Genomic DNA, 23,418 nt, shown 5'->3' with positions numbered 1-23,418 from the left:
GCGCAGAGTTCAGCGATTCATATGTTCGCGACTTGTCCCCAACTTACGCCTCTATTGGGTCAGATACAAGACATTTTTAGCAAAGTCCTATCACAGGAAATCCAACTAACCCCCACCCGACTGTTTTATTAGGCACGCAAGACAAGGTCAGCAGGAAGAACTGAGGCGCACTTATCTTTGTAGCTATGACCATTCTACGTCACTGTATAACTTCATCAAGGAAGGACCCCAAACCTCCATTATTTTCCCACCGGCTAGCTCGATTGATCTCTACTTGTAATATGGAAAAGGCTACAAACTCTCCAAAATGGGCAACAGGGGGAAAAAGGGTCTTGCTATTTGGAAACATTTATCCACTTGGCTTAGATAGATGGACTCAACAGGGGCTTAACCATATAAGTGATAGATCTTGCTCTTCTGTTTTTTAGGGCAGGATATGTTTATCCCTTGAAATTAGAAATACAGGTGATATCTGATCTCGTCTGTTTTTAGATGAGACTTCCTCGTATTCATACTGCTGACGCCGTAAACAAGTTTTAATGCTATAAGCTATAATGCACAGTTATGTCTACTTTTCTCTACCACTCTTCCTTTCCTTTCTTTTCTTCTTTTTTCTCTGTCTTTCTCCCTTTAGCCACTGTTTCATCGATTCTCGACATTGAAAACCTGTAATAGGTCACTCATCATCCAATGCCTATTCTGATGTTTTAAGTGTTGGCTGGGGGGGTTGAAGGAGGACAAGGGGAGGTACGTGTTCGAAATGGTTTCTTATCTCTGTATTTGTCTTTTATACTTTCATTAGAAAAAATAAAAAATAAGGAAATTGCATTTGCAATTTGCGAGTACCTAATAGGAACTCGCAAATTGCGAATGTCTTCCAATTCATTCCATTGGAAGACATTCGCAATTTGCGAGTATATAGGCCCATAGGAATGACTAGGAAAGTATTCCTTCATTGCGATTCGCAGTTAAGAAATATTAAGTATTCCTTTATTGCGATTCACAATTAAGAAATTTTAAGGAATCGCAATTAATATTGCAATTCCTACATACACTCCAGTTTGCGAGTCCTTAATAGCGATTTGCAAAAAACGCTATTGCTGACTCGCAAAACGGGTTTTTCAAACATATGCCCCTTGGTCCTTTATTGTGTAGTGCCTTATAAACAATACAGAGAGATTTAAATATCATCCTCTGTTTAATCGGCAGCCGGTGAAGATCTCTAAGGGCATTTGAGGCAGAAGAATGTCGGTGGTCTGTCTAGTGTTAGTCTCGCTGTGATTATCTGGATGTGTTCCAGTTATTTAGTAGAGAGCTGGAAGCTCTTAATGGGAGAGCATTACAATAATCCAACATACTTAATATGACGCCTCGAGAGATCAAGCATCTAGCTTGGACGTCAAGCATGGGGTACAATTTTCTAAGACCACAAATCAGTGCAAAGCAGGACCCATCAATCCCGTTCACTTGCCTTTCGAAAGAGAGGCCCTCGTCTAGCATTACCTCCAGGTGTACCACAGTTGTGTTGCCCAACGGGGTTTCCATGGGAAGAGGCCAGAAATCAGGGGGTAAGGATATGGAAGTGTTGCTGGACGGACAGCAAAGGAGCTCTGTTTTACTTCTGTTCATCTTGAGTGAGATAGCACTCATCCAGTTAAAATGATCTAGAATGCAGGCCTGAAAGTTGCAATGGGAGTGGGCCTGATCTTCATTTAATGATACAATCAATTGGGTAATTGATAAGCTTCATCTTGAGGGACTGAATGAGAGAGATTAAAGGTTTGATATAAATATTAAATACAATTGGGCTAAGAGAGGAGCTCTGGGAGAGGCCATTTGGAGTCGTTCTAAAATTAGAAAGAAACAGGGGCATGGATAGCGCTTACCAATGATCATTCAGATAAGATTTTAGCCAATTTATCATCTGGCCTTCGACACCCACTGACATTACTCTGGATAGCAGAATGGGGTGGTTAACCGTATCGAAGGCGGCTGACAGGTCAAGGAGAACCAGTACAACTGGTTGTCCGTTGTCTGTTGTTCTCCGTATTTCGTCAGTGGCGCAAATCAATGCAGTTTCAGTTAAGTTACCAGAACGAAAGCCAAATTGCTTCTCTTCCAGCCATTCAGCAAATGTAGCGCGACCTGACACCACCGACTGAAGAAAATAGAATTGTCTGCAGTGTCTGTTGGAAACTTCCTAAACACACCCTATCACATCTTGTGACAGGGAGGGGTTTGGTCAGTTAAGCTTGCTGGCCCCAACTCACCCTGTGACGAGATATGAAATGGTGGGGTAAGTGCTACTGAGTCACATGCAAGCTTATGGAGCAGGGGCTTGACAGCTAAACGCTCAAGGCTCTTTTTAATGGGCGTACTGGAAGAAGGTGGAGAAATCAGAGCAACGTCACCGCGCTCTAATGGAAAGGCCAGGGCTGTGCGCGGATAAGCCCTGATAGTGCTGAATCAGACACGTTCTCACGAAGGGCACCCCTTGCAAAAATGCCTAGTACGGTAACCTTCATTTCAATTATGTTTACCTAAGCTTTTATTCCAGGAAGCCATGAAAGTAAAGGGGGCGCAGCCCTGCGCCCATGTACAGGAGCCGCTGCTGGCAGAGACCCAAACTTCCATCTCATCCAGAGGGGCGCAACCGATATTGACAGACCGCCCAGCAATGGCTGAGTACCCTGGTGTACGAGGCGGAGGCTTTGTTAGGGTTCCTTGGTGTGCAGAAGGAAGAGGCCGCAGGACAGGCTGGTGGTGCCTGGTGTCTGCACCCTGAGTATCGATCCCACAATATCGGTGGTACAGACTATCGAGAACAAAATCTCCCCTCAAAAAATATTGGTGTGTAAGTCTAGATTTTCTATACCTATATGTGTACCTCAGCGGTACATATATCTTAAAGGTCGTAGATGTAGAGTTAGGAATAGTAAAGCTATACCTCCTGATATGCACTTATCTTTCAACATCTTGTCCCTCGCAGTGACATTGTTAGTGTTAATATTCACTAGTGCAATCCGAATCCCGAGCTTCGTTCCACCACGGCTGTGTGCCGATTTAGTGGAAAGCTCATGGGGAGGTAGGCGGACCAATCAGGGACATACCAGTAAGCCGGAGGGCGGAGACAGGAGCCCGTGCCTCCCGCTACCCCCTTATTTATCACCATGTGCTGGCCGAGGCGCAGCGGTCGGGCGCAGCGATGGCGCGCCGAAGGTGCGCCTAAGGTAAGCCCAACTGCGCCAGTCCGCGCCTGGACCGTGCCCAGGGCCGGTCAGGCGGCCCTTTCAGATCCAGGCATCTCGAGCTTACTTATCTATAGTCGTGAAACCCTGCTTTCCCTGAACCCAGGCTCATATTTAGGTCTGCAAAGGTGCTCTCCGTGCTCTGATACGGTGTGGGAATGCAAGGATTGTAACTTCCACTTCTCCCCCCTCCTTACACATGATCTGCCTAAAGGACAGAACGAGCTTCCGATTAAGGCAGCTCTCATCAATGCCCGTTCGATGGTAAAACATGCCGATAACATCTTTGAGCTCATTGGGGACAACAACCTGGACATTCTGTTTGTCACGGAAACGTGGCTTAGCGATTCTTGTGCTCCAGGGGTAGAACTGGCGGTCCCACGTGGTTACCGCCTGGCTAGGGCCGATCGCACCTTAGGTAGAGGGGGCGGCATTGCAGTAGTATTCAGGGAAGCATGGGCCTTCTCCTGTGACAAGTCTTTGAGCGTGTTGGAGGGAGAAGCCCTCGACTTCTCCTTTATTCTTCCCCTCATTTCACCTTAGGGGGGACTTTGATCTATAGACCGCCGGGGCCGATTGGTTCCTTTCTAAGTTCCTTAGGAGATGTACTGGCGGAACGCGTGTTAAGCTTTCCGAAATTTCTCCTTTTTTGGAGATTTTAACATACATTTAGACTCCCCCAGTTCCCCAGATACACTGGGCCTTCAAGACCTTTTGGGAATAACTCAGTTAACACAGTGGATCTCCAAACCAACGCATGCCCGAGGGCATGTGTTGGATTTGGCATGTTCCAATTTCGCACTGGTCATTAAAGACCCCCAGCCGGTCACTTGGTCCGACCACGCTGTGATTAACTTCTCCTGGGCCATGGCACTGCCATCTCGCCACCCCCTCCTCTGTCAGGCCCCCTAGTGCGGAAAATTAACATTCCAGGGCTGGCAGAAGCCCTCACGCACTCCCAGATGGCTCTCGCCAGCAATCTAGAGGGCCAAGTTGACCTCTTTAATGCCTGGGTCAGTCTGGGAGTAGAGGCTATTTCCAAACCTGCCTCAAAAATCCCCCGGCGCGTGTTGCCTTCTCAACCCTGGTACACGCCAGCACTTAAAGAGCTAAAGAGGTCATGCAAGAAGTTTGAGCGGCTTTGGAGGGCTGCATACTCTCCGCAAGCTAAAGCTGACCTCCGCTCAGTCCAAAGAGAATACTATATCGCAGTTAAGACTGCGAAAGGCGCTTACTTTGCGACAAGAATTTTGAAGGCAGATAATAATGATAAGGAGATCTTCGCTATAGTCCAAAGCTTTCTGTCGCCTCTGGCGGAGCAAAAAAAGATCCCGGTTTCCGCTGGCTGGTGTGAGGAGCTCTCCTCTTTTTTCATTAATAAGATCAAGCTCATTGAAGAGGGATTAGCCTTGAACAATTTCGCCTCACGCCCTTTGGCGGAGACGTCCGGTACTCCCTCTAGCAGTTGCCTTGCCCAATTTGACATGGTCGATCAATCGGACATTCTTGTTCTGCTGAAATCTCTTAAATCGGGCTCCCCTTCGGACCCCTGCCCGGCAAGAGTTTTGGCAGGTGTAGCAGATTGTGTAGGGTCTGAAGTTACAGCTATGATAAATTGGTCATTGCAATGTTATGTTATGTTATGTTAACTGTTTTTGTACCGCGCACAGCTGCCCCAGCAAAGGGGCGTCCTGGCGCCATAAGAAGGTATACACAACACAGCATAAAAGAGACTCAATCAGAGATTTTTATTAAAAAGGAAGGTTTTAATAGCCCGTCTAAACTGGAGTAAATCATCCAGTGCCCGAATTTCAGCAGGAAGAGAGTTCCACAACTTTGCGGCCACTACTCGAAAGGAGCTGCCACCTGTCCTACTCAACAAGAAACGTGGGACAACCGACAGGTTCTGACCCATCGATCTCAAGGATCGAGAGGGGACGTAAGGGGTCAGGAGGTTTGTCAGGATTGGGGGGGGCGTGCCTTTTAAGAATTTAAAAGCCAGGCAAAGCACCTTCAACTCGATCCTCTGACCAACAGGCAGCCAGTGGAGCGCTTGCAGTGTTCTCGAAACCGGACATCGCCTGGGCAAGCCCACCACCGCTCTGGCTGCGGCGTTCTGCACTCGCTGCAGCCGCGTGAGTTCAGCCTGGTTTATTCCTGCTAGCAACGCACTGGCATAATCTATCCTAGATAGTACTGAGGCTTGGACCACAAGCTGTCTGTTGGGGGCATCGAAGAATTTAAGTACAGGTCTAAGGCCCCTAATAATGCCAAAGCAAGAGGCTGCCACCCTCTTAGTATGGCAGGTGAAACTAAGAGTAGGGTCCAGCCAGACCCCAAGGTTTTTTATCTCCATTACAGGAGAAGGGGTCATTCCTAATTCGGGAGGCCACCAGTTATCATTCCACCATCCTGCCTGCTTTCCCACAACCATGACCTCTGTCTTCTTAGTGTTCAATTGGAGACAGTTCTGATTCATCCAATTGGCCACCACACATAGACCCTCGCAAAACCTGAGGGCCTCCACATCTGAGTCCCCACTCAACGTGACCGCCAGCTGCGTGTCATCCGCATACGAGACCATTGTCAGGCCCCAGCGCTTGACTACCGCAGCCAGCGGTCTAACGTACAGGTTGAATAAAGTGGGACTCAGAGATGATCCCTGTGGGACCCCCAGTGTCAGCGGGTAAGAGGTAGATTTACCGGGTGGGATAGCAACCTGGAATGATCTGTCAGAGAGAAAGGACCGGAACCAACACAAGGCGGACCCTCTGACACACGCTTCCTCTAGCCGCCGCAAAAGGATCTCGTGAGAAACCGTATCGAACGCGGCACTCAGATCTAATAACAGGAGTGCCGCTGTTCGACCAGTATCCAGCACGGAGCGCAGATGTTCAACCATAAACAGCAAGGCAGTCTCCGTGCTGAGGCCCGCACAAAACCCATTTTGAGTGGGGTCGAAGATGTTAGCTTTGGCAAGATGGTCAGCCAGAATCCCATTCACGTGGGCCTCGGTAACTTTGGCGGCCCACGGCAGCAGTGAAATGGGGCGATAATTCTCAGGTTTTACCGGATCTAGGGAAGGCTTTTTTAGGATGGGTGTAACTACCGCCTGTTTCCACCTGGTGGGCACGATCCCTGAGGCCAGCGACAGGTTGATGAGGGCTAGCACTGGTGTACGACATGTCGCCTGCATGTTCTTAAACTGAGCAGGTTTGAGTGGATCCGCAGGGGAGCCAGACTTGATTTTTTGGCTAAGTAAATCAAACCCCTCCTCGGAGAGGGGGGCCAGCAGGTCCAAGATCGCATCATCACCCGTAGGGCAACCAACTGGGTCCGAGTGTTGCAGATAAGTTGGAAAGGTGCGATAAATTGCTTGTACCTTTTCAATGAAGAAAGATGCCAGACTTTCACAATGGGAATCTGTGCCTATTTCCGCTGCGGTGGCCCTCTTGGTCATGAGGTCCTTTAGGACCTTAAAAATCAGTTTAGAGGGGTTGGGGCTATTCCGAAACTCCTGCGCATAGTAGGCGGCGCGGGCTCTGCAGACCGCTCTATGGTATAACTTAGTTTGAGTTAAATAGCAGTTTTTGAACGCAGGGTCAAAGGATTTTCTCCACCGTCTTTCTGCCTGCCTACAGTCTCTCTTGAGAGACGCTAAGGTCTCATCGTACCAAGGACAATCTGCAGTGGTACCTAGGCAGTGGAAGAAAGCTAAACTTCTGCCTCTCCTGAAGAAGCCATCAGCAGACCCCCTTGTCGCAGCCAACTACCGCCCCATCTCCCTGCTTCCGGCACTGGCTAAAGTCTGCGAAAAGGTCGTCTTTCGGCAGTTGAATGCCTTTGTGGAAGAGTCCGGGGCACTTCACCCAGCCCAGTCGGGCTTTAGGGCCTCCTTTAGCACAGAAACAGCCTTGGTGGAGGTGGTGGAAGTCATTAGGGAGTTTACGGACAAGGGTGGCAGAGCGGCACTAATTTTATTGGACCTCTCTGCCGCCTTTGATACGGTCCCTCATCAACTCCTCCTGGCCCGCCTCACCGATATCAGCCTCAATGGGACTGTGTGGTCATGGCTAGAGTCTTTTCTGGACTCCTGTTACCAGCAAGTCTGGATGCCCCCGTATTCCTCCTCAGCCAGGTTAATTCAGACAGGGGTCCCACAGGGCTCAACATTGAGCCCACTTCTTTTCAACATTTATATGACCCCGCTGATCTACCTGGCCGAGGAGCTGGGTGCATAAATTATGGCCTACGCCGACGACACCCAGCTCCTGTTTACCTGGGGTAACTCGAAAGTAGAAACAGCTGCGGCACAAAAGTGCCTGGCGGCCGTATTTGCCTGGCTGGCCCATGCCAAACTTAAATGTAATGAGGGAAAATCGGAGATCATACTATATGGCCAATTTCCAAACCAGTTTACTGAACTAGTGTGGCCTCCTGATTTTCCCCGTCCTCCCTCTGAAGGTGGCCCAGCCAAGAATCTGGGCATCTGGTTCAATGAAGATTTGAGGTTCTCAGAGCATATTAAAAGACTGACGAGTGCTTGCTTTGGGACCCTTAAATCTCTGGGCAGATTCTTCCCTCTATTGCCCCAGCCGGCCAAAGAGACGGTCGCCAGAGCCCTCATACTGTCCCGCCTGGATTATGCTAACGCTCTTTATCTGGTATCCCCCTCCTTTCTGTTAAACAAGTTGCAACTCATCCAGAATGCGGCCGCGAGACTTCTGCTGGGCATTCCTAGACGCATCAGCATAAGGTCGCAAATGGCCGCACTCCACTGGCTGCCGGTGGCCCAAAGAGTTCAATTTAAGGCTCTGGTTCTCACTCATAGAGGCCTACATGATATCGGCCCCGCTTATCTGAGGAAAAGAGTGGCTTTCCATGTCCCCATCCGACACCTCAGGTCGGCTTCCCAACGTCGGCTGGTAACCTCCTGCTTTCGGCGAACCAGGTTGGGCGGTCAATCATTCTCGGTTAAAGTGGCTACCCTTTGGAATTCCCTTCCATTCACTCTCAGGGATACCAGAGATCTTAGCTGCTTCAAAAAGCTCCTTAAAACTCACCTATTCAATCAAGCTTACTAAAAATGCGGTTTCTTTCGATTTCTTTGTGGTTCTGCTCCGCGCCAGGATACTCAAGAGTAGTTGCGCGCGTAATAAATACCCATATAACATAACATAACAATCCGTGCATGGAGGATGGGCGTGTCAGTAGATGCGAGGGTTGTGTGATGTTGGCAGAAACCTGCTGGTTAGAATAGATGGATGTGACTGATGACTTCATATAAATTGTGTGTTAGTGTTTGTATGCCCACAGCACTACAGAGTAGTGTTGGTCCCACACACTAAAAGGTGTTGAAGGTTTCCTTGTATTTGCTGCTTTTCAAAAAAACATATTCTCTAGGCGTGGATGGACTAGGGCGTCTCCGAAAGTAATCTCCTAGTACCTCAGTTCCTGAAGTCTGTGGTAGGTTCTGTGGAGGCATTCATAGATCTGTAGTAAGAAAGGTATATCTGCCTCCAGAGATAGGGTATGTGCATATCTGAAAGGCCTACCAGCAGACTACTCAGATGTGCTAATCCACAGGTCTGAGGGAGCCTGAGGCATTTATCAACACAGGAGTGAAGGCACATCTACGTACATAGACCGTGCCACACACTTACCCTAGCTCGTGCTACACCCATACTCACTGTGGCTTGCGTCACACATTTACCCACCCTACATTGTACCATACATATACTACCCCAGCTCACACCACGCACTTACCCTAGCTTGTACCGCACACTTACTCTAGCTCACACATGCACCTACCCTAGTTTGCACCACAGACTTACCCTAGCTCGTAACACACACTCACACTAGCTCGTACCACACACATAAACCCCATGGCATGCAACACACACGTACCCACCCAACATTGTGCCACACACATAGTAACTGTTAGAAATGGCGGTCTCTAGTTGGCAATGGCTGGCGGCGATGTCCAAATAGGGACCCTTCTTCCTACTTCAGGGCAAGTGGGCTTCCCCCTTTGATAACTCCTGCTCAACCCAGAGGTAACGTAGCACGAGCAGAGAGGTCTATCTCAGAGGCAGTGTGTGAAGCATTTAGGACCATGCACAATAAGGCAGTAACAACACCACAAAATGACACAACTCAAGTAGGTATAGAAAAATAATATCTTTATCTAAGGTTTAACACAATACTCTCAAAGCGTTTTAACAAGCCACAATGCACGTAAATCAGAAGGGACTTAAAAATGCAATAACGTATTCACCAGAACGTGGCACTGACTGAGTTCAAGGCCTGGGCCTGCTCGACTCGTTGCGCACCAGGTACCTGCCGTTGGAAGGGGACACAGCACGCAGCTTCACGAAGAAGCGGAGATGGTGACAGGCGGACTCCCTGCGACCAAAACTCTGGGCTGCAGTGGTTTGCAGCATGCACTCACAATGATTCAGGCACTCAGGGACTTAGTGGCAGCAGTACGCGGCTGTGGCGGCCCGGGCTGGTGGTGGCGATGACTCTCGTCATGCAGCTCCGTGGTGAGCTCACAGCGGCAGCAGCTCTCTGTTAGCTGCGGCGGCCCACGAGACGATATTGACAATCTTTGACAACGATGAACAAGGTGTGGGCACACAGTGGCGGCAGCTCTCTCTTAGCAGCAACGGGCCACAGGACAAATCACGAGGAAGCAAACCTGGCAAAGGTGTGGGCATACAGCGGCGGCAGCTCTCTCTTAGCTGCGGCGGCCCACAGGACAAATCACAATGATGCAAAGGTGCGGGCACTCAGCGGCAGAATCTCTCTCTTAGCTGCAGCGGCCCTCAGGACAGATCACAATGATGCAAAGTTGGCAAAGGTGAAGGCTCTCAGCAGCAGCAGCTCTCTCTTAGCTGCGGCGGGTCACAGGACAAAGGATGATCGCAACCAGGCTGGCACAACGGCAGGCACTTAGCGGCTACAGATCTCTCTTAACTGCGGCGGCCTACACAAATTCAGTGAAGGTTCAGAAGGTTCAAATTAAGGCGGGTTCTCAGCGGCTGCAGCTCTCTCTTAGCTGCGGCGGCCCACGCAGTGTTAACAAGGGTTACCAGTCTGCGTTCCTCACAGTAGAACTAGAGGTTCCGGGTGACTCGACGGAGGCCTCACCTGCAAGTAGAATTCCTCGCACAGGAATTCAGACGGCTGACGGGGTGAAGTCTAATGTCCCTGAGACTTCAGCAGGAGGCGCTCTCAATTTGGGCCCTCAGGTAGTTTCTTCAGCAAGTTTGGTGAAAGTTTTAAGGTCCTTTCCTCTGTTCACTCAGACAGAGTTTCGTCTTTACATCCAGAAGGAACACACTTGAAAAAGGTTTCAGTCCAGCGTTTTATATGTAAAAAGTCTTTGTTCTCTAAAATCACAAATCACTGAATCCAGCCAGAACCAGTTCGGTGGTTTACGAGGCGACATCATGGCCTTGGAGAATGTGGGGGTCTGCTATCAGACGCACAGTGGAAGGTGGAGCCATCATTCACCATGCCAGGCACGGCCCTTCTAAGATCTAAAAAAATCACCCCTCCCCATGCTCTAATTGACGATCTCTCTCTCCAGCCAGGTCTGACCCAGCTGGCCCGGCTGCTCCAAAACCAGACGCCCAATACACATACTAGCAAAGCCTACAGGAAAGATTACGCAAGAAAATACCTAGTTTCTAGAAGAGGCATTTTCGAGCACGGGATATACAACTGATCCTTACTAAAAGATGTATCTCAATGCCCTGAGCTTAAACATATCAAATTCGAATTGCCTCTCAGGTTCCTGGGGTCAAGTAGGATTATGGAAGGTAATCCTCAGCCTTCCCCTTCTGGCCTATGAGACCGGATAGACTCACAATAGTAAACAGTGCAGTGGATGGTAACTCACTATTAGAACATGCTACACAGACCTAGGCATGTTCTTCCTGTCACAGACAACGCACATTGCCATAGGGGTGTCTTACATGGTGCGAAGGGAAGGTGCAGGGACTGGGAAGTGGGTGCACCTCACAGTTACAAAAGCAGTTCTCGACTGCCAATAGACTCTGCAATGGCAGGTCTGAAACATACTTTAAAAGCAGCTTCTGTGAGTAGCGCAAATCAGCGCTGCAAGCCCACCAGCAGTATTTGGTCTACCAGCCCTGGGCACACACAGTGCACTTATGCTAGGGACTGACAGGTAAACCAAACGAACCAATTATGGTTATCCCAATTCATACAGTCATCTTTACATAGGGAGCATTCGCGCTGTAGCACTGATTAGAAGTGGCACAGTGCCCAGAGCATCTTAAATACAGCCAACATAAAAGATAGGAAGCGAAAAGAGGAAGGGAGACCCACGCCAATGATGCCAGGTCTAACAGTAACCATAACTCGCTCTATGCACTTACTATAGCTCGCACCACACACTTATCCTACCTCACACCATGCACTTACCCTAACTCACACCAAGCACTTACCCTAGCTCACACCACACTTACCCTAGCTCGCACCAGACACTTACCCTAGCTCTCACCATGCCCGTACCTAAGTTCACACCACACACTTACCCTAACTTGCACCAAACACTTACCCTAGCACACTATGCACCTACCCCAGTTCACACCATGCACTTACCCTAGCTCACACCATGCCCTTACCTTAGTTCACACCACACACTTACCCTAACTTGCGCCACACACTTACCCTAGCTCACTATGCACCTACCCTAGCTCACACCATGCCCTTACCTTAGTTCATACCACACACTTACCCTAACTGCACCCCACACTTACCCTAGAACTTACACCACACTTACCCTAGCTCACACCAGACACTTACCCTAGCACACACCATGCACCTACCCTACCTTACACCACACTTACCCTAGCTCACACCAGACACTTACCCTAGCACACACCATGCACGTACCCTAACTTGCACCACACTTACTCTATCTCGCACCCGACACTTACCCTAGCTCACACCATACAATTACCCTAACTCGCACAACACTTACCCTAGTTCACACCACGCACTTACCCTAACTTGTACCACATTTACCCCAGCTCCCACCATTCACTTACATCAGTTCCCCCTACATGCTTACCATAGCTCAAACCATGCACTAACCGGAGTTTGTGCTGCTCAGCCTCTCTCACGCCATTCACATACTCTAGTTCATACCACCTACATTCTCATCCTAGCTCATTCACATGTATGCTTCTTACCTCACACGATGCACATACTCACCGTAGCCTGCAACATACATGTAGAACCCTAGCTCATGATACATACTCTAAGTTGTACCACACAAATATTCAGCCCAGCTCACGCCACGCACGTACTCACCCTGATTCATACCACACATGTACTGATGCCAGTTGCATCACACATGGACTTACCCTGGTTCGTACCACACTTGTACTGATGCTACTTTGATTGGACTCCCAGGTTAGTACGACACATGTACTGACGCTAGTTTGATTGGACTCACTGGTTCATACCACACATGTACTGACGCTAAATTGATTGGCCTCACTGGTTCATACCACACATGTACAGTTGCTAGTTTCAACCATGCATGGACTCACCCTGGTTCATAAAACACATGTACTGATGCTAGTTTGCGCCACAGATGGACTCACCCTGATTTGAAACACAAATGTACTGATGCTAGTTTGCGCCACACATGGACTCACCCTGGTTCGTACCACCCTGGTTCGTACCACTCATGTACTGACACTAGTTTGCGTCACACATGGACTCACTGGTTTGTACCACACATGTACTGATGCTAGTTTCCACCATGCATGGACTCAGCCTGGTTTTGTATAACACAAGTAGTGACGCTAGTTTCCACCAAGCATACTCACGCTGGTCTCGTACCACACATGTACTGACGCTAGTTTCCACCACACATAGACTCATGCTGGTTTCGTACCACACATGTACTGACGGTAGATTCTACCACGCATAGACTCACCCTGGTTCGTACCACACATGTACTGATGCTAGTTTCCACCACGCATAAACTCACCCTGGTTCATACCAGACATGTACTGATGCTAGTTTCCACCACGCATAGACTCACCCTGGTTTTGTACCACACATGTACTGACGCTAGTTTCCACCACACATAGACTCACCCTGGTTTCGTACCACACATGTACTGGTGCTAGTTTCCACCATGCATCGACTCACCCTGGTTTCGTACCACACATGTACTGATGCAAGTTTCCACCACGCATAGACTCACTATGGTTTTGTACCACACATGTACTGACGCTAGTTTCCACCACGCATAGACTCACCCTGGTTTTGTACCACACATGTACTGGCGATAGTTTCCACCATGCATCAACTTACCCTGGTTCGTATCAAGCATGTAATGATGCTAGTTTCCACCACGCATAGACTCACCCTGGTTTCATACCACACATGTATTGGCGATAGTTTCCACCATGCATCGACTCACCCTGGTTCGTACCATATATGTACTGACACTAGTTTCTGCCATGCATAGACTCACCCTGCTTTTGTACCTCACATGTACTGGCACTAGTTTCTACTACGCATCTACTCACCCTGGTTCGTACAACTCATGTACTGACACTAGTTTGCGTCACACATGGACTCACTGGTTCATACCACACATGTACTGATGCTAGTTTCCACCATGCATGAACTCACCCTGGTCTTGTACCAAACCTGTAGTGACGCTAGTTTCCACCAAGCATACTCACGCTGGTTTCGTACCACACATGCACTGACGCTAGTTTCCACCACTCATATGCTCACCCTGGTTCGTACCATACATGTACTGATGCTAGTTTCCAGTACGCAAAGACTCACCTTGGTTTCATACCACACATGTACTGATGCAAGATTCCACCACGCATAGACTCACCCTGGTTTCGTACAACACATGTACCAACGCTAGTTTACACCACGCATAGACTTACCCTGGTTTTGTACCACACATGTACTGGTGCTAGTTTCCACCACGCATCGACTCACCCTGGTTCGTATCACACATGTACTGACGCTAGTTTCCACCACGCATAGACTCCCCCTGGTTTTGTACCACACATGTACTGGCGATAGTTTCCACCATGCATCGACTTACCCTGGTTCGTATCACGCATGTAATGATGCTAGTTTCCACCATGCATAGACTCACCCTGGTTTCATACCACACATGTATTGGCGCTAGTTTCCACCATGCATCGACTCACCCTGGTTCGTACCATATATGTACTGACACTAGTTTCCGCCATGCATAGACTCACCCTGCTTTTGTACCTCACATGTACTGGCACTAGTTTCTACTACGCATCTACTCACCCTGGTTCGTACAACTCATGTACTGACACTAGTTTGCGTCACACATGGACTCACTGGTTCATACCACACATGTACTGATGCTAGTTTCCACCATGCATGAACTCACCCTGGTCTTGTACCAAACCTGTAGTGACGCTAGTTTCCACCAAGCATACTCACGCTGGTTTCGTACCACACATGTACTGACGCTAGTTTCCACCACTCATATACTCACCCTGGTACGTACCATACATGTACTGATGCTAGTTTCCAGTACGCAAAGACTCACCCTGGTTTCATACCACATATGTACTGATGCAAGATTCCACCACGCATAGACTCACCCTGGTTTCGTACAACACATGTACCGACGCTAGTTTACACCATGCATAGACTAACCCTGGTTTTGTACCACACATGTACTGGCGCTAGTTTCCACCACGCATCGACTCACCCTGGTTTGTATCACACATGTACTGACGCTAGTTTCCACCACGCATAGACTCCCCCTGGTTTCGTACCACACATGTATTGGCGCTAGTTTCCACCATGTATCGACTCACCCTGGTTCGTACCACACTTGTACTGATGCTAGTTTGATTGGACTCACTGGTTCATACCACACATGTCCTGACGCTAGTTTGATTGGACTCACTGGTTCATACCACACATGTACTGATGCTAGTTTGCACCATTCATGGACTCACCCTGGTTTGTACCACACATGTACAGTTGCAAGTTTCAACCATGCATGGACTCACCCTGGTTCATACAACACATGTACTGATGCTAGTTTGCGCCACAGATGGACGCACCCTGATTTGTACCACACATGTACTGATGCTAGTTTCCACCATGCATAGACTCACCCTGGTTTCGTACCACACATGTACTGATGCTAGTTTCCACCACGCATAGACTCACCCTGGTTCGTACCACACATGTACTGACGCTAGTTTCCACCACGGATAGACTCACCCTGGTTTCATCCCACACATGTACTGACACTAGTTTCCACCACACATACACTCACCCTGGATTCATACCACACATGTACTGATGCTAGTTTGACCCACACAAAGAATCACCATGGTTCGTACCACACATGCACTGATGCTAGTTTGACTGGACTCGCTGGTTCGTACCACACATGTACTGATGCAAGTTGGATTGGACTCACTGATCCGCACCACACATGTACTAATACTAGTTTGCACCACGCGTGGAATCACCCTGGTCCGTACCACACATGTATTGACATTAGTTTGCACCACACATGAACTCACCCTGGTTCGTACCACACATGTACTGAAACTAGTTTGCACCACACATGGACTAACCCTGATTCGTACCACACATGTACTGATCCTAGTTTAATTGGACTCACTGGTTCATACCACATATCTACTGACACTAGTTTGCACCACGCACATACTCACCCTGGTTCATACCACACATGTACTGATGCTAGTTTGATTGGACTCACTGGTTCATGCAACACATGTACTGATGCTAGTTTGTGCCACACATGTACTCACCCTGGTTCGTACCACACATGTACTGATGCTAGTTTGATTGGACTCACTGGTTCGTAAAATACAGGTACTGATACTAGTTTGATTGAACTCACTGGTTCGTTCAACAGCTAGTTTGCGCCACACATGTATTCACCCTGGTTCGTACAACACATGTACGGGCACTAGTATGATTGGACTCACTGGTCCTTACAACACAGGTACTGATGCTAGTTTGCGCCACACATGGACTCACCCTGGTTTGTACCACACATGTACTGACACTAGTTTGCGCCACACATGGACTCACCCTGGTTCGTACTACACATGTACTGACACTAGTTTGCTTCACACATGGATCACTGGTTCGTACCACACATGTACTGATGCTAATTTCCACCACCCATAGACTCACCCTGGTTTCATATCACACATGTACTGGCACTAGTTTCCACCTCGCATCGACTCACCCTGGTTCATACCACACATGTACTGACGCTAGTTTCCACCACGCATAGACTCACCCTGGTTTCATACCACACATGTACTGACGCTAGTTTCCACCACGCATAGACTCACCCTGGTTTCGTACCACACATGTATTGACACTAGTTTGCGCCACACATGGACTCACCCTGGTTCGTACCACACATGTACTGACGCTAGTTTCCACCACGCATAGACTCACCCTGGTTTCGTACCACACATGTATTGACACTAGTTTGCGCCACACATGGACTCACCCTGGTTTCGTACCACACATGTACTGACGCTAGATTCCAACACACATAGACTCACCCTGGTTTCGTACCACACATATACTGGCGCTAGTTTCCACCATGCATAGACTCACCCTGCTTTCGTACCACACATGTACTGATGCTAGTTTCTACCACGCATAGACTCACCCCGGTTCATACCACACATATACTGACGCTAGTTTCAACCACGCATAGACTCACCCTCGTTTCGGAGCACACATGTACTGACACTAGTTTGCTCCACGCAAAGACTCACCCTGGTTCGTACCACACATGTACTGACGCTAGTTTCCACCACGCATAGACTCCCCATGCTTTCATACGACACATGTACTGACGATAGGTTCCACCACGCATAGACTCACCCTGGTTCATACCACACATGTACTGACGCTAGTTTCCATCACGCATAAACTCACCCTGGTTTCGTAGCACACATGTACTGACACTAGTTTCCGCCACGCATAGACTCACCCTGGTTCCGTACCTCACATGTACTGATGCTAGTTTCCACCATGCATAGACTCACCCTGGATTCATACCACACATGTACTGGCACTAGTTTCCACCATGCATAGACTCACCCTGGTTCGTACCACACATGTACTGACGCTAGTTTCCACCATGCATAGACTCACCCTAGTTTCGTACCACACATGTACTGATGCTAGTTTGCAACGCACATCGACTCACCCTGGTTCGTACCACACATGTACTGATGCTAGTTTGCTCCACACAACGACTCACCCTGGTTCCTACCACACATGTACTGATGCTAGTTTCCACCACGCATTGACTCACCCTGGTTCGTACCACACATGTACTGACGCTAGTTTCCACCACGCATAGACTCACCCTGGTTCGTACCACACATGTACTGAGGCTAGTTTGCACCACACATCGACTCACCCTGGTTTGTACCACACATGTGCTGATGCTAGTTTCCACCATGCACAGACTCACCCAGGTTTCATACCACACATGTACTTATGCTAGTTTCCACCACGCATAGACTCACGCTGGTTCGTACCACACATGTACTGACGCTATTTTCCACCACGGATAGACTCACCCTGGTTTCATACCACACATGTACTGACGCTAGTTTCCACCACGCATAGTCTCACCCTGGTTCATACCACACATATACTGATGCTATTTTCCACCATGCATAGACTCACCCTGGTTTCATACCTCACATGTACTGACGCTAGTTTCCACCATGAATAGACTCACCCTGGTTTCGTACCATACATGTACTGATGCTAGTTTCTACCACGCATAGACTCACCCTGGTTTCGTAGCACACATGTACTGACACTAGTTTGCGCCATGCATAGACTCACCCTGGTTTCGTACATCACATGTACTGATGCTAGTTTCTACCATGCATAGACTTAACCTGGATTCATACCACACATGTACTGGCGCTAGTTTCCACCACACATCGACTCACCCTCGTTCGTACCACACATGTACTGACGCTAGTTTTCACCACGCATAGACTCACCCTGGTTTCGTACCACACATGTACTGAGGCTAGTTTGCACCACACATCGACTCACCCTGGTTTGTACAACACATGTACTGATGCTAGTTTCCACCACGCACAGACTCACCCTGGTTTCATACCACACATGTACTGATGCTAGTTTCCACCACGCATAGACTCACCCTGGTTTGTACCACACATGTACTGACGCTATTTTCCACCACGGATTGACTCACCCTGGTTTCATACCACACATGTACTGACGCTAGTTTCCACCATGCATAGTTTCACCCTGGTTCATACCACACATATAATGATGCTAGTTTCCACCATGCATAGACTCACCCTGGTTTCGTACCACACATGTACTGACGCTAGTTTCCACCATGCATAGACTCACCCTGGTTTCGTACCACACATGTACTGATGCTAGTTTCCACCACGCATAGACTCACCCTGGTTCGTACCACACATGTACTGACGCTAGTTTCCACCACGGATAGACTCACCCTGGTTTCATCCCACACATGTACTGACACTAGTTTCCACCACACATACACTCACCCTGGATTTATACCACACATGTACTGATGCTAGTTTGGCCCACACAAAGAATCACCATGGTTCGTACCACACATGCACTGATGCTAGTTTGACTGGACTCCCTGGTTCGTACCACACATGTACTGATGCTAGTTTGATTGGACTCACTGATCCGCACCACACATGTACTAATACTAGTTTGCACCACGCGTGGACTCACCCTGGTCCGTACCACACGTGCAGTGATGCTAGTTGCATCACGCATGGACTCACTGGTCCGCACCACACATGTATTGACATTAGTTTGCACCACACATGAACTCACCCTGGTTCGTACCACACATGCACTGAAACTAGTTTGCACCTCACATGGACTAACCCTGATTCGTACCACACTTGTACTGATCCTAGTTTGATTGGACTCACTGGTTCATGCAACACATGTACTGATGCTAGTTTCCATCACGCATAAACTCACCCTGGTTTCGTAGCACACATGTACTGACACTAGTTTCCGCCACGCATAGACTCACCCTGGTTCCGTACCTCACATGTACTGATGCTAGTTTCCACCATGCATAGACTCACCCTGGATTCATACCACACATGTACTGGCGCTAGTTTCCACTATGCATAGACTCACCCTGGTTCGTACCACACATGTACTGACGCTAGTTTCCACCATGCATAGACTCACCCTGGATTCGTACCACACATGTACTGAAGCGAGTTTGCAACACACATCGACTCACCCTGGTTCGTACCACACATGTACTGATGCTAGTTTGCTCCCCACAACGACTCACCCTGGTTCCTACCACACATGTACTGATGCTAGTTTCCACCACGCATTGACTCACCCTGGTTCGTACCACACATGTACTGACGCTAGTTTCCACCACGCATAGACTCACCCTGGTTTCGTACCACACATGTACTGAGGCTATTTTGCACCACGCATAGACTCACCCTGGTTCCGTAGCACACATGTACTGACACTAGTTTCCGCCACGCATAGACTCACCCTGGTTCCGTACCTCACATGTACTGATGCTAGTTTCCACCATGCATAGACTCACCCTGGATTCATACCACACATGTACTGGCGCTAGTTTCCACCATGCATAGACTCACCCTGGTTCGTACCACACATGTACTGACGCTAGTTTCCACCATGCATAGACTCACCCTAGTTTCGTACCACACATGTACTGATGCTAGTTTGCAATGCACATCGACTCACCCTGGTTCGTACCACACATGTACTGATGCTAGTTTGCTCCACACAACGACTCACCCTGGTTCCTACCACACATGTACTGATGCTAGTTTCCACCACGCATTGACTCACCCTGGTTCGTACCACACATGTACTGACGCTAGTTTCAACCACGCATAGACTCACCCTGGTTCGTACCACACATGTACTGAGGCTAGTTTGCACCACACATCGACTCACCCTGGTTTGTACCACACATGTGCTGATGCTAGTTTCCACCATGCACAGACTCACCCAGGTTTCATACCACACATGTACTTATGCTAGTTTCCACCACGCATAGACTCACGCTGGTTCGTACCACACATGTACTGACGCTATTTTCCACCACGCATAGTCTCACCCTGGTTCATACCACACATATACTGATGCTATTTTCCACCATGCATAGACTCACCCTGGTTTCATACCTCACATGTACTGACGCTAGTTTCCACCATGAATAGACTCATCCTGGTTTCGTACCACACATGTACTGATGCTAGTTTCCACCACGCATAGACTCACCCTGGTTTCGTAGCACACATGTACTGACACTAGTTTGCGCCATGCATAGACTCACCCTGGTTTCGTACATCACATGTACTGATGCTAGTTTCCACCATGCATAGACTTAACCTGGATTCATACCACACATGTACTGGCGCTAGTTTCCACCACACATCGACTCACCCTCGTTCGTACCACACATGTACTGACGCTAGTTTTCACCACGCATAGACTCACCCTGGTTTCGTACCACACATGTACTGAGGCTAGTTTGCACCACACATCGACTCACCCTGGTTTGTACAACACATGTACTGATGCTAGTTTCCACCACGCACAGACTCACCCTGGTTTCATACCACACATGTACTGATGCTAGTTTCCACCACGCATAGACTCACCCTGGTTTGTACCACACATGTACTGACGCTATTTTCCACCACGGATTGACTCACCCTGGTTTCATACCACACATGTACTGACGCTAGTTTCCACCATGCATAGTTTCACCCTGGTTCATACCACACATATAATGATGCTAGTTTCCACCATGCATAGACTCACCCTGGTTTCGTACCACACATGTACTGACGCTAGTTTCCACCATGCATAGACTCACCCTGGTTTCGTACCACACATGTACTGATGCTAGTTTCCACCACGCATAGACTCACCCTGGCTCGTACCACACATGTACTGACGCTAGTTTCCACCACGGATAGACTCACCCTGGTTTCATCCCACACATGTACTGACACTAGTTTCCACCACACATACACTCACCCTGGATTTATACCACACATGTACTGATGCTAGTTTGGCCCACACAAAGAATCACCATGGTTCGTACCACACATGCACTGATGCTAGTTTGACTGGACTCCCTGGTTCGTACCACACATGTACTGATGCTAGTTTGATTGGACTCACTGATCCGCACCACACATGTACTAATACTAGTTTGCACCACGCGTGGACTCACCCTGGTCCGTACCACACGTGCAGTGATGCTAGTTGCATCACGCATGGACTCACTGGTCCGCACCACACATGTATTGACATTAGTTTGCACCACACATGAACTCACCCTGGTTCGTACCACACATGCACTGAAACTAGTTTGCACCTCACATGGACTAACCCTGATTCGTACCACACATGTACTGATCCTAGTTTGATTGGACTCACTGGTTCATGCAACACATGTACTGATGCTAGTTTCCATCACGCATAAACTCACCCTGGTTTCGTAGCACACATGTACTGACACTAGTTTCCGCCACGCATAGACTCACCCTGGTTCCGTACCTCACATGTACTGATGCTAGTTTCCACCATGCATAGACTCACCCTGGATTCATACCATACATGTACTGGCGCTAGTTTCCACTATGCATAGACTCACCCTGGTTCGTACCACACATGTACTGACGCTAGTTTCCACCATGCATAGACTCACCCTGGTTTCGTACCACACATGTACTGAAGCGAGTTTGCAACACACATCGACTCACCCTGGTTCGTACCACACATGTACTGATGCTAGTTTGCTCCACACAACGACTCACCCTGGTTCCTACCACACATGTACTGATGCTAGTTTCCACCACGCATTGACTCACCCTGGTTCGTACCACACATGTACTGACGCTAGTTTCCACCACGCATAGACTCACCCTGGTTTCGTACCACACATGTACTGAGGCTATTTTGCACCACACATCGACTCACCCAGGTTTGTACCACACATCTACTGATGCTCGTTTCCACCACGCACAGACTCACCCTGGTTTCATACCACACATGTACTGATGCTAGTTTCCACCACGCATAGACTCACGCTGGTTCGTACCACACATGTACTGACGCTGTTTTCCACCACGGATAGACTCACCCTGGTTTCATACCACATATGTACTGATGCTAGTTTCCACCACGCATAGTATCACCCTGGTTCATACCACACATATACTGATGCTAGTTTCCACCATGCATAGACTCACCCTGGTTTCATACCTCACATGTACTGACGCTAGTTTCCACCATGAATAGACTCACCCTGGTTTCGTACCACACATGTACTGATGCTAGTTTCCACCACGCATAGACTCACCCTGGTTTCGTAGCACACATGTACTGACACTAGTTTGCGCCATGCATAGACTCACCCTGGTTTCGCACATCACATGTACTGATGCTAGTTTCCACCATGCATAGACTTAACCTGGATTCATACCACACATGTACTGGCGCTAGTTTCCACCACACATTGACTCACCCTCGTTCGTACCACACATGTACTGACGCTAGTTTTCACCACGCATAGACTCACCCTGGTTTCGTACCACACATGTACTGAGGCTAGTTTGCACCACACATCGACTCACCCTGGTTTGTACCACACATGTACTGATGCTAGTTTCCCCCACGCACAGACTCACCCTGGTTTCATACCACACATGTACTGATGCTAGTTTCCACCACGCATAGACTCACCCTGGTTCGTACCACACATGTACTGACGCTATTTTCCACCACGGATAGACTCACCCTGGTTTCATACCACACATGTACTGACGCTACTTTCCACCACGCATAGTTTCACCCTGGTTCCTACCACACATATATTGATGCTAGTTTCCACCATGCATAGACTCACCCTGGTTTCGTACCACACATGTACTGACGCTAGTTTCCACCATGCATAGACTCACCCTGGTTTCGTACCACACATGTACTGATGCTAGTTTCCACCACGCATTGACTCACC

General features: G+C 48.6%; 1 protein-coding gene across 3 annotated transcripts in view; it reads right to left on the bottom strand.

The window, feature by feature from the left end:
* Positions 1–23,418, bottom strand: part of LOC147709847 (NACHT, LRR and PYD domains-containing protein 12-like) — a 275,583-nt gene that overhangs the window by 8,116 nt on the left and 244,049 nt on the right. The gene's annotated exons all lie outside the window — the stretch shown is intronic.

Source organism: Lissotriton vulgaris, chromosome 6, assembly GCF_964263255.1.
Source record: "Lissotriton vulgaris chromosome 6, aLisVul1.2, whole genome shotgun sequence".
In the NCBI taxonomy this organism is placed as follows: Eukaryota; Metazoa; Chordata; class Amphibia; order Caudata; family Salamandridae; genus Lissotriton; species Lissotriton vulgaris.
Note: the sequence above shows the minus strand (reverse complement) of the source record. Positions and strands in the feature narration are given on the sequence as shown.